The 13,186-nt window shown below is 40.9% G+C and overlaps 1 protein-coding gene across 12 annotated transcripts in view; it reads left to right on the forward strand.

Moving 5' to 3' along the window:
- The first annotated feature begins 5,974 nt into the window (after positions 1 to 5,974).
- Positions 5,975 to 13,186, forward strand: part of SYK (spleen associated tyrosine kinase) — a 128,304-nt gene continuing 121,092 nt past the window's right edge. For 6 of the 12 annotated variants that reach the window (XR_012424875.1, XR_012424872.1, XM_045372991.3 and 3 more), the window contains exon 1: positions 5,975 to 6,084. The gene's annotated coding sequence lies outside the window, so the exon portion shown is untranslated. Of the gene's footprint in view, positions 6,273 to 13,186 lie in introns of all 12 variants that reach the window. The other 6 variants (XR_012424874.1, XM_074017824.1, XM_074017827.1 and 3 more) reach the window with 2 other exon arrangements.

The following is a 13,186-nucleotide window of genomic DNA, read 5'->3' on the forward strand; positions in this document are numbered from 1 at the left end:
TGAAAGAAAAATAAAAACTGTAATGTCTTTTAGTTCACATAACTTTAGTAATCTTTGGGAAATAAAAACAGCTTTAAAGATTATTGGAAAAATATAAACATATGGTCTAAATTATGCAGGTCAGATATTAGGTTTGCTAAATGCTTTAAGGTCATAACTGCTTCTTTGACTTTTGAAAATTGTTCAGTTTACCTATTTTGGAGCATCAGATTCTAGATAAGGCCTGGAGACATGTGGAATTAGCCATGTCCCCTAGCTGTGCAAAGAAGGTTACAAAGAAAAGAGATTCTATAGAAGAAAGAATCTTGTATGGTAAATTATTGTTCTAAGGTAAAATAACTGGTTGCTTAAAAAGAGGGATGTTTAGGACAAGCCAGAAAATCTAAGCATGTCATAGATGGTCTGCGTAAGTCATGAAAAGATTCGTGAAAGGGAATTTATGCACCAAAAGTAAAAGTTGCTAAAAGTTACCATTATCACATGTGATTGAGATTACTGAAAACAAAGTCCTTTCAGTAGTATGTGTAAGGAGAGTTAAATATGTCTTTGGTAAAAGATTATAAAAAGGCATAGGAATGTAAATTTTTGCCTAGTTTATCAGGTTAAAGGACTGTTTTAAATTAGGTAAGATAAAGCTAAAGGTTTGAACAAGTTGTGGAAGGTTCATGACAAATTAATCTTGTAAAAAGAAATTCTGTGGGGACATTGGCTAAAGTTAAAGGGGTATTAAGTTTTTCTGTAAATTGAACATTAGAATAAAAGCACAACAGGTTTTTCTTGGAGCACTAATCTGCTTACTTTCACAAAAATTATGAAGAGTTATAAAAGGTTCATGAGACCCTCACCTTGTAGTCAAACTGATTAAGATTGATAGACTTATCTATAAGGTTTTATTAAAAATTGGGCCTGAGTGTGGTGGCTCACGCCTGTAATCCCAGCACTTTGGAAGGCTGAGGCGGGTGGATTACCTGAGGTCAAGTGTTCAAGACCAGCTTGGCTAACATGGCAAAACCCCATCTCTACTAAATATACAAAAATTAGCCAGGTGTGGTGGCACACACCTGTAGTCTCAGCTACCCAGGAGGCTGAGGCAGGAGAATCAGTTGAACCCAGGAGGCAGAGGTTGCAGTGAGCTGAGATTATACCACTGTACTCTAGCCTGAGTGACAGACTGAGACTCTGTCTCAAAAACAAACAAAAAATTTGAGTTGACATTAATAGAACACTAATGCAAGGGTGAAATTTGACTTTCTCTCTTAAACATGATTTTCCTATAATATTAAAGGATAATGACAGATTTTTGTTTGTCTTTTGAATAAACTACTGAAAAAAGAAGGGAAAGATAAGAGACAGATTGTTTGGAATCCTAAGTCTTCCCTCTATCAAACAGCAAAGGTTTTTGCCTTCTTAAAATTTTTGAGTCATCATTTTGGCTAAATGAATGACATGGTAACCTGGAATTCTATTTCACGATATCAAGTGTTTTAAACCTTTAACATATTTAATAGGCTTCCCAAAATCAAATTTCAGCTTCACAACTGTCTTTTCTGACCTGCAACTTTGGGAGGCTACAGAGGCTCCCTGAAGCATCCAAAAGAGGTAAACAGTCTGACATGTTCAGTCACATGGGAAGCATTGTCAAAATAAAGGATAATGTTTTACCTTCTTCAGGTTATATTTTACTGTGTCTGATCAATATGTTCCAAAATTGTACAAGATTTCTAAAATTCTTATATGTCTCAGTATATGCTACCAATCATAATTATAATTATTAATATGTTAAGTTATTGTAGACCACAGAAATGACCAAATTTCCTTGTCAACTGTGTCTTTAACTATGACTATTTAAAATCATTTCACAGTTAATTGCATAATGCTGATGCAGTTTCTGGAAACCTCACAAGTATGCAAAATCCTAGGATATGGTTTCTTTTAGGAAGTTCATGAAAGGATGGAAAGGACCCTGAAAATCACTCTTAAATACAAGTTTCTAATTACTTTAATATCATATAATGGGTAAGAATTCCACATGAATTCTCCAATTCCACAAGAATTGGACTGGGTAAGAATTCCCGAAACTTTAATAAAAGACTGATTGGTTTATAAAACTGCTAACCCAAGTAAAACAAAAATTAGTTAAATACCAAGAAAATACTTTGCCAGATTTCCATGCTAAATGAGTGAATACTAAAACTGTTTAGATATACAATTTGAATCAGCTCCATGGTCTAAGTCAAATTACCTATGATAACCCATCAGTTACCAGTGCTATGCACATAAATTGGAGAAACAACTGGTATTCGAGAGGACATGAGTCCAATGTTAAGCATGGACTCATAGAGAACCAGGATGGCTGCCTTGTCCTTCCAGAGTCCTTATTGTTACTAAAAGTTCTGCATTCCATGACTCATCATGGAAAAGATAAAATAATTCCAATTAAATATATTGGTATGGTGACTTATAAAGTTTATAACCAATGTTTGGTGTGTTAAATCCATATTCCTGGGAAGACAATTAAAGCCCAAGGTATGTTTGGTTACCTGATGGGCCATTTAAACATTTTATAAAGGGATTTCTATTCAATTGTCATTTTTATTGCATGTTTTTTGGTTGTATAAAAGCTTTCCCATGCAAGAGGACTGATGTTATAACAGTAGATTATTATGCTACAGGGTATTTTCACCAGGTTAAAAAAAAAGCTTTTTATGGTTCACTGAGGACAGTTGATCCTTTCACAATCTAGACCTCAAAGATTGGATCTTCTGAGAACATCAGAGAAAGACTGTCCTTGCCATCCACACTACAGCAAAACTTCAGGAACTTTAACTTCAGGTTCATAATGTCACAGCTGAGAACAGTCCCTCCATGCTCTTGAAACCGTACACCCACTGGAACCCTGAAGGTAAAGCTAACCAGGGAAATTTCTCCTGAGAAGAAGATGGCATCCTTGATGTGAGCAGCTTTCCCCAAGGTCATGGATCAAGGCTTCTACTATCATGAGACTCTTACCTTCAAATAGTTTTTCCTTGTTCATGCCTGTATGAATAATAGAAATGAAAAGGGGGTCTGTTGTGTGCACTTATGGGGTATACTTTTATTTGTGAAGGTTTTTTTCAGCCAGCCTTATACATGGATAACCTTATACTTTGATAGATAAAAGATGAAGGCCCCTCGCAGGTGAGAAACTTTAATGGCACATACATTGCCTCATAATCAGTCAGAAATAGAACATTGATTCACTTCTCTTAACCCACATCACGGGTCAAAGAGAACATTGGCAGAAGGCCTTCACTCTTCTAAAAGGCATCATTTGGCCGGGCACGATGGCTCATGCCTGTAATCCCAGCACTTTGGGAGGCAGAGGTGGGTGGATCACCTGAGGTCAGGAGTCTAAGACCAGCATGGCCAATATGGTGAAACCCCATCTGTACTAAAAATACAAAAATTAGCCGGGCATGGTGGTGGGTGCCTGTAATCCCAGCTACTTAGGATGCTGAGGCAGGAGAATTTCTTGAACCCAGGAGGTGGAGTGCAGTGAATGGAGACCATACCACTGCACTCCAGCCTGGGTGACAGAGGAAGACTCTACCTCAAGATAAAAAGAAAAAAGAAAAAAGAAAAAAAAAAAGCATCATTAGGTCCTTTTCCCATGGTTTGAAGTAAAAGAGGCAATGATTAGAAATGTATCACTCATGATAGGCCCTACAGCAGATTCCACTGTAAAGGCTATGGTTACACAACAGATTTTAAATTCTCTTGTGAAAGTTGTGCTAAATAGTAGAATTGGCTAAACAGAGAAGTATCTATGCAACTACTGGCACTTGGGGTCTATGAAAAAATACACGGGTATTATACAGATTCAGTTGTAGGTGATAAATGAAAAGACCACCTAGTTAAGTGAGTACATTCTTTCTCCAACTTATTCTTTAATCTATTTGATTCTAGGTGGTTTGGTTTATGGGCATCCTGGGTAAGGAGCATACTCTAAACTCTTGGTATTATCCTCCTGGTAGTCACAAATAGTAGTCTCCCTGATGCACTGTATTCTCTCAAAGGTTTTAAATGTTTGCACATAGCCATCTCTAGAATGCCAAATGGTCTCTCTTCAACTAGAATGACAAAAGTTGAAAGAAATGTGCAACTATTAGGACACCCTAACCTATGAATGACATGCTGAGACTAGAAATCTGAAACGAAAACTGAGAGAGGTGCTAAGCCTAAGTTTTGGTCACACTCTCACCAAAGTGAGAACCTGAACAAAAAGGGGAAATTTTATTAAACAAAATTATGGGAGGCCATTGTTTTGGGCTGAGCTCATGCACTAGGCCCCAACAGACCAAAATGAACCAAAATGGAGCCGCTTGTGCTAAATGTGCCTAGAACAGACCAGGTTTTGTTTTTCCCCAACAAACAGGACGTTCCAGCATAAGGAGTTACCCTCTACCCACTCCTTGTTCCCTCCTTGCAAAACCCACTGTTCTACTGTTTCCCAGTGGGTGTCAAGACCATATAAGTGCATTTACAATGGTGATAGTGACATCAATGACCAAAGTTTTGGTCGTTTTCTGAAAACTGAGAAAATGACCCAAAGAGAGGAATTGTTAAAGCAAACTAAATATGGCCTGAGAAGGACCCCATACTTGTATATTTGAGTCCTTGTGGATGAACTGTAACCTAGCTTAATAGGCAGACAAGACTGAAAATCTAACTTAGGAGTATGTGCCTGTAACAATAGCTGAGTCTTCACCAACCCCAGCGGCCATACTTCAACCACTCATGCACTGTTGAATGTTCAGATTGTGTTCAAATAAGGCAAACGCCAACTTATAACCAGTTCAGCTGTTTCTCGACCTCACTTCCGATTTCTGTTCCTATCTTCCCCTTTTTAATCTATAAATTTGTTCTGACCATGAGGCATCCCTGGAGTCTCTGAATCCCCTGTGATTCTGGAAGCTGCCCCATTCGTAAATCATTCATTGCTCAATTAAACCGCTTTAAATTTAATTCGACTGAAGTTTTCTTTTAACAGGTTTAGAAAAAATAATGGCAAAAATGAATGAAAATCCAATAACACTGGAAGCAGAAAAAGCCAAGGGTTCCAATAAGTGTAAATAGTCCCATCCCTATATTTTCTCCATGGCAATTACTATCCAGCACTACATATATATAATTTTTTTTTTCTTCTTCTCACATTTTGGCTTAGGGTAAAGCTTTTTAAAACAGGCACTGCCAACCAGTGTTATCAAGAAGGTCTGGATACCGTTTTGTGGGAACATTTTAAAGAGGAATGTCCAACAGGAAAAGGAAGATGGGTTGGGAGAACGGTATCAGGCAGGTATCTCAAAACCATTTTTAGGACTGTAAGTTTAATTGATTTGGTTGTAGATGTCAGAGCCGTCTTGGAAAGAAGGAAGCAAAGACTGTTGTAATAACTGAAGCCTTCAGAAGCAGCGTGCCCCATTGCGCACTAGTGCGCCGTGAAGTCTGGTGTTCACCTACACAGTCCCTCTCGGCACTGCCCAGGCCTCCCGTGTGCTCCAGCAAGGTAGCTTGGAGCTTGTTGGCTTGGTGACCCAGATACACCCTCCAGGGAATATGCCATGCGGTGGAGTCTCTTCCCCAGCACCGCACAGCAAAAGGAAAGGGCCGCTGAGTGTCTGTGGGTCCCGGGCAGTCACAGAAGCCACCGCGCTGGCGGGGAGGAGGGGGACCGATGCGGTCCCTGTGCCGGGCAGTCCCACCTTCTCTGTCTACGAAGGGCCCTTACCCTGCGCGGGGAGAGCGCCGCGCCCCACCTGGGCTCCTCTGCTGCTGCCGCCGCCTGGGCCGATTCCGCGGGCCTCGCCCGGCGCTCCAGCCCGTGCGCGCCCAGCTCCCGGCGCATGGGCGCGGTCAGCAGGGCGGGCCGGGGCGGCGGGGCGCCACACCGGGAGGAAGTGCGGGCCGCCTGCCCGGGCGCGTTAAGGAAGTTGCCGAAAATGAGGAAGCGCCGCGGGCCCGGCGGCTGAGGCCACCCCGGCGGCGGGAGAGCGAGGAGGAGCTGGGGGCCCCGCGCTGAGCCCGCCCTCGCCTCACCTGGCGCAGGTAGGTGTGGCCGCGTCCCCTCTCCGGTCGGGACTTTCTGGTGAGGAGAGGAGGTTACGGGGGACGACGCGCGGCGTTCATGCCCCTTCTTGTTCTGCCTTTCTTGTGCGCCCAGTCACACCGGGTAGGTGCCCGCAGGGCCTTCACCGGCGGAGGTAAAAGTGTTGAAACCACGTGAATAAATACAGGTGGGTTCCGCCAGCTTCGCTCCTGAACCTGCCGGCGCTCGGGATCCAGAAGCTGCGCCGGGAGAGAGGGGCTCGGGCCTGGGCGGAGGGGACCCGGGCACCCCAGGGCGCCCAGGCCACCAGGGAGCGCGGAAAGTGCGGTCGCGGCCCGGCCCTCGGGAGACGCGAGACTGGGCTCAGGCACAGCGCGAGGAATTCGATCTTGGAGCTAGAACATTTTCGTTTGGCCATTTACACGAATCCACTGGAAAATGCCGCAGTGTTTATCGAAGTTACTCAAAGTAGAAATGTCCCAGACGTCTTATAAGCTTAGACAAATCTTTTACTACAGAAAGAAACAGCAGTTGCATTCAAACACCAAACTTTCTGAACCACTACTATCGTTTAGCATAATTACTCTTGTGGGTACATTTTCATTGTCAAGCAATTTACTTAGCCAATGAACTTGGAGAGCAAGAAAGTTTTATGTAGTAAAATGTAAATTTGAGTTAAGAATTAAGGGTATTTCTTTTTGTTTGTTGGTTTGTTTTTGGCAATATGGCCCCAAAAGCTTAAGCCCACCTAAAAACTATAAAAATGCAATCCATTCTTTTGTTTGAATGTTCAAGGACTAGAAAGACAATTGGAGAAGTGAGAGTTTGACTCTGTTTATGTTGGAAACAGTGTTGCAAAATATTTTGAGTTTTGCCTGACTTACCAAAGATTCAGTTGAACTCAAGTAGAACTGTTGACTGGAAGACTTTTACTTTTCTTTTTCTTCTTCTCCTTCTTCTTCCTCCTCCTCCTCCTCCTCTTCCTCTTTTTAAAAACCTTCAAAGCATTGCAGCTTGTAGTAAAAAAAAAAAAAAGAAAAGAAAAAAAGAGTTGAAGATGTGCCACATCTGATTCTTCATATTAAAAATAAAATTTAAAAAAAAAAACCGTTTAATCCCTGAGAGTTCCTGGAAGAAATGGAATTGATTCTAGCATCTGGCTTCTTTGTCCTAGTAGGGACAAATTCATTGCCTTTACAGAGGCAGCATTTTAATTAAATGCAACTAAATACATTGAAGTCCTCCTTCTCCCCAATCAAAGTCCGAGCAGTGCATAGATAGAATTCTATTCGCTCGAGAAGGCTTAAATATATGTAAATTATTACGTGTTTTAAGTGAGAAATCTTTGTCAGTTGAAATTATTTTATCAAATCATTTTGTTCTATCTGAATGGCACTTTTGTTTTGACGTATTTAGAAAAATCTTGCACTAAAACAGAAATTGATTTGTGTTATCCCCTGTATCTGAAGTGCACTTTAAAGTGTATTTGAATGAGAGATTATAATCAAATTACTTGATTTATGTCTTATCCTCTTACTCTTCTATCTTGGATTTGAACAGGTTGAATTTGAACACTAGGAAAAAAGAGATTTTTCTACTGAGGGATTGTGGGAAGATTTTTTTTAAAAACCTCTGTATTTGAAGTGAAATATAAAATAGGATTTTATAATAGTCTTAATAACTAGAAAGTTTTAAGCTAGGGTAAAAATGGGGTGTAGACTTTAGGTCTTTATCTTTCCTGAGAGATGAAATTGGTGGAAACGTTATTTTATTGCTAGATTTGCACTTTAGAAATGAATCTCCCTGATCTTTGTTGGGCCCCTATTTGATATTCTAAATGCAGGTCTAATCTCTCTGCTTTTTTTGACGGAAGACTTCTTAGTAGAACTTCACTTATTTAGCACATTGTCTGCCCATGGTTATAATCCAATATGCTTGTGCCAAGGTGTATTTTGGAATTCAAGCTTTTTCAGAATTTGGAATTAAAATTTAGAATCTAAATTTCAGAATTGAGAAAGACATTGCTCAGAATTTAGGAAGGTAAACATACATGTTGACCTTGCCGGTTACATGCCATTCCAATATTGTCTGGAGAGAATCCTGTAATTCCATGCGTTAATATTTCTGCACTTTTACATTTAAGAACATGAATTCTCACTAAGTGGAATGAAGACTATAAATAGCTGTGTGTCCGTTTAGAGCAGGTGTTATCACTACAAGAGCTTCTCTAAAACTTACAAAAAAAAAAAAAGTCTTGTTTTTCAGAACTTTTTAGAGCTGAAGCTGAGGGACTGAGTCTGTATTAGACTCCATTGAACTATGGTTTGCTTTTGAAAGCAAAGTGCATTTATATTGCTCAATACTTCACACTTTCCAGTAATTAGAAGGGCAGTTCCTCTCTCTTTAGGGAGTCTAAAATAGCGAGATTTTACTGAATTTTCAATCATATCGATCAAAATAGAGGTCCTTCAAGTAAGAGTGGATGTCTCATCTTTGTAATATAATTTCAAACAGCAGAGTTTCTGACAGTCTACGATTTTAGAGAAAGAGAACAGAAGTTACTTACAGCAGGGGTTACTGTCACCCTTTACAACTGCAGCCTGTCCATGGAAGAAATATTATTTCCTGTTAACTTTGCAACCAGCTGGGTTTGTGTCAGTTATCTAAGCCTAAGTGAAGGCTAATTTTTACTTTCTCAATTTTCCCTGTATAGATTTTTTTCCAGCTACCCCCTGACTTTTCTACTCTTGCTTTGCTGGTTTTAACATTTCCCCTACTTCTGGATTGGTTTATCTGTAACTGAGTGGAGAAAACAGTAACAACAACAGGAATTTAGGCCTTTGGGGAAGAATTTGTTTTAAAAGCCTACACGTTGAGCATTACTTTTTCTTCTACAGCAACTAAAATCAGAAGGCAGAGTCCTAACGAGAGATTGTAATCAAATTGCCTGATTTGTGTCTTATCACCTTCCTCTTCTACTTAGATTTGAACAGGATGGATTTGAACACTAGGGAAAAAGGGTTTTCCACTGAGGGATTGTGGGAAGATGTTTTAAGAACTAGTCTGATTGGATTTTAGGAAAGCTCATTCATTTTGATATGATGTTATCAGGGAAATTTTTGGTTTGCTTATAATTTTATCTGACCAAATATTAACTTGTATCCATTTGAGGTTTTGTTTTTTTGTTTATTTGTTTTTTGCCTTTATGAATCAATTGTGTACGTTTTGCCCTATGTCTCTTAAAAGGTGGTTATACTGGAATCTTAAAGACAGTTGAATTTAGCCAAGGTCAAAGATACCCAAAGAAAGAATATTTTGTTTATGTTATAGTACGTTTAACAAATCCAAATGGCTCGCTTGATTCTTTTCTTTCTGGGAAACCACGTATTGATTTCTGGCAGCTGGCCAAAGGCAGATGGTGGTGGAGCAAGCGAGGACTGTTAAGAATGTTGATGATGACTGGATTACTGAGGAGTACTGTGAGCTTTCTGGTCCTCTGCTCAGAGGTAGCTAGCACTGAAACTGGGATCCTGGCTGGGAGCTGGAGAGGCGCTTCCAGTCACTGCTGTCCTGGAGTGCTGGAAGGGAGTATAGGTGTGAGGAGACAGTGGGCCTCTAGCCTGGGATGCAGAGTGGGAGTGAAAACCTTGCAGGCAAGCTGCAGGTCTACCGAGCAGGGTGAGGGAGGCTCTCAACCTGGATACTGTGAACTGGGGAGAGAATGTAAATTCAATAGGAGGAGGGCTCATGGCAGAGATTTAGGGAAATCCACAGTTTAAATATTGTTTTACTTAAGTGTACTCTGCCTGATTATAAGTAGCATTTGAATGTTCAACATACGACCTTTCATTTCCCTCCTTCATTGGTTTGTCTTAAATGGTAAATCTTTATTTTACTTTGGTCAGCCTGGTAGTTTATTAATATTACATCTATCAGTTCCTGTTGAGTTGACATGAAAATGTTTTGGTGTGACTTAAGTTGATTTCTCTTTTTGTTTAATTTTAATTTGCAATGAGTTCCTCTTTTCATTCTGCCCATCTTTTGGTACTGCTTTGAGTTATTTCCTTTAGAATTCTCATTATTTCCTTATGATTGGCGTATTTTCAAAGTTTTTTGGAGTACTAATTTTAAACAGTGTTTGTTGACACTGAGAATTCAGGACTTGGGAGTTTTAGACCACTGTCACCTTCCACTCCTTCTCACACCATCCCAGGATAATTATTCTCTCATCTGAGGTTAAGAAGTTATTTGGTTTACTTTATTATGGTTATATAAATATAGTTTACTGCTAAAGCAAAGTATATAATTCCATTTTCCGTCTTGTACCCCTTTTTGCTTTTCCTGGGGTAAACCCTTGCTTTGTTTTTGTGGTTTCTTAGTTTGCACTGTGCCTATCATCATTTCCTTCCCAACTTTCTGACATAAAGATGAAAGCCCTATTGACACCATTTTCTACAGTGTCAGATACACCAAATAATCTCATGGTTCCATTTTTCTTTCTTTTTTTCTGGAATCTTCCATCTTCCTCTTCTTGTCTAACAGTTGCTCTTCGGTCTTGCTCTTCAGTTATTACATATAATAATACCTGAAGAATGGTTGGGGGGGGTTTTGGTGTGGGATTTTTCTTTTTTTTTTTCTTTTTGTAGGGATGGGCTCTCACTATGTTGCCCAGGCTAGTCACAAACTCCTGGGCTCAAGCAATCCTCTTGCCTCGGCCTCCCAAAGTGCTGGGATTATAGGCATGATCCACTGTGCCCGGCCCTATGGGGAATATTTGTTGACCAAATATGTTTTCTGTAAATTGCTTATCATACTCTTTGTTGTACCATCTGTGGCATTAATATGCCTCTTGTCAACACTCACCTACATTTTATCTGTCGTAAATCCACTGTCATAATTATTGAAAATATTTCTCCAGAGCTTTTTAATTCTATGGTTATTTATTTATTGTAGCATAGAACTTTTATGATTTCTTCCATCAGGGTGCATTCTGAATCGTGCTTAGTGAAAGATGATTTTTAACTCTACTTTAACAGTTAGCATCCATGTTTTACATCAGTGTCAATGTCACTTTTGTATTAGATACAAAACCAACATTTTATTATTTGAGTGATGAGGATGCTTATTTTTGTGGAAATGGAGATCCCATGAGACTTTAAGCAGATTGCTGGCCTTCTGCTCGATTTCCTTGATTGATTCCTGAAGTGGACACTGCAATGCTAAGTGGAATTCCCCACGAAGCTTGCTCAAGTAAACGTGAGAAATGCTGGATGGAATGAGGTGCAGCAAGCAGGGATAAATATCATGGGCATCTTCAGAGCCTTTGTGCAGGTGACATGCATGGAGATTCTCCGAGAGGAGCAGTCTCAGCCAGTGGTCCTACACTTCCATGACCCTGCAGTACGTTTGTTCTTAGAATGGCTTTCAGGACGGGCTCTGCCACAGCCTCTTTGGAAAACACTGTGTGGCCTCTTGCTCCTCCTTCACCAGCTCCTTAGGCTTTGCTTGATAGAGGCAGAATGCTGTGGTTGTTTTCATCTTAAATGCTAACAATATATGAATTATTTGGTGGATACAGTGCCTCGAAGTGACATTTATTGAATATTTTTGTAGCTAGTGGTTGAGAGTAAGGGTCTGAGGCCCCACTGGGTTCAAGTCCCCCTTCTTTATTTGTGAGCTATTCTTGAAGCTTTTGTAAATGGAGCAGTCACAGGGGGCTTCGCTGTGATACCTAACGGAGACCGTGCCTGCAGTGCTCGGTCCCTGGTGTGTGGTTAAAACTGACAAACTGTCAGAGCCTCTCCCAGGCGGGCTAACTCTGGGAATCTGCCCTGCAGTCTTGGAGGGAAGGCGCATCCAGATAGGTTTCAGATGAGCAACTACAATTGCCAAAGTTAGTTTCTCTGACCTCCAAGATGGGAGAGCTTTCTAATATTTTCTTTTAGAAAAATTGTCAGTTGCATAACTGATACACGAGTACATGTCCTTCAGTACAGGAGTCAGATAGAGTGAGCAACAGAAAAGCCCTTCTTTACCTCCACCCTCAGTCCCAGCCCTGCCCCCAGTCACACTGTGGGGGAGCAGTTGGAGCTCTAACCTCCCCTCTTTCGTCCTGTGCGTTCGTGTGTGTATGTGTGCATATCTTCAGAAGACATAATGGTGGGGTGTGTACGTCTTCTTAATACCTTTATCTCTCTGAAACTTTCTTTTTTATTAACAATATGTTGGGGTGCGGGGAGGTCTCCATATTCAGTGATTGTTGTATTTTTTATGACAGTCCAGAACAAGCATGTGGATTTGTTTTCTTGTTTTTGATATTATAAACAGTGCTGCAATGAATGCACTTTTACTTTTCATTCTTTCCCTCTCCTTTGCCATTTGCACTGTGTTTTCATGAAACCATCAGGTTAATCTTTATCTCAAGGAAGCCCTTCCTCCCTGTCCATCCTGTTCTTCAGCCCATCCACTTAATTTTTCTATGATTATTTTAGCAAGCAGGTGGTTAATTTCCAAGGAATGTAGTTACTTCTTTGGGATTTTTTTTAAGTGATGTATTAGGTTCCTGTGTATTTATTACTTGTTTGAGTGCACCATTACCCCTGTCTCCTGGGGCATCAGTTCATCTGCTTGCATGCTTTGTGCCTCTCGCTCCTGGTGTCAGCTTTCCTGATGTGCTGGGTATTTTTAGGTACCCTAGGCATTACTCTTTTTTTTTTTTTTTGAGACAGAGTTTCACTGGGTCGCCCAGGCTGGAGTGCAGTGGCGCGATCTCAGCTCACTGTAAGCTCCGCCTCCCAGGTTCACGCCATTCTCCTACCTCAGCCTCCCCAGTAGCTGGGACTACAGGCGCCCGCCACCAGGCCCGGCTAATTTTTTTGGTTTTTTTTGGTAGAGACGCAGTTTCATCGTGTTAGCCAGGATGGTCTTGATATCCTGGCCTCGTGATCCGCCCGCCTCGGACTCCCAAAGTGCTGGGATTACAGGCGTGAGCCACTGCACCCGGCCTAGGTGTTAGTCTTTTAAGGCTACATTCTTGCAGCCTGCCCCACATGAGACAGGAGGAGGGCAAGACCTGGATGTGCACAGGGTAGGATGGGCCCA

The sequence above is a fragment of the Macaca fascicularis genome, chromosome 15, assembly GCF_037993035.2.
Source record: "Macaca fascicularis isolate 582-1 chromosome 15, T2T-MFA8v1.1".
Taxonomy (NCBI): Eukaryota; Metazoa; Chordata; class Mammalia; order Primates; family Cercopithecidae; genus Macaca; species Macaca fascicularis.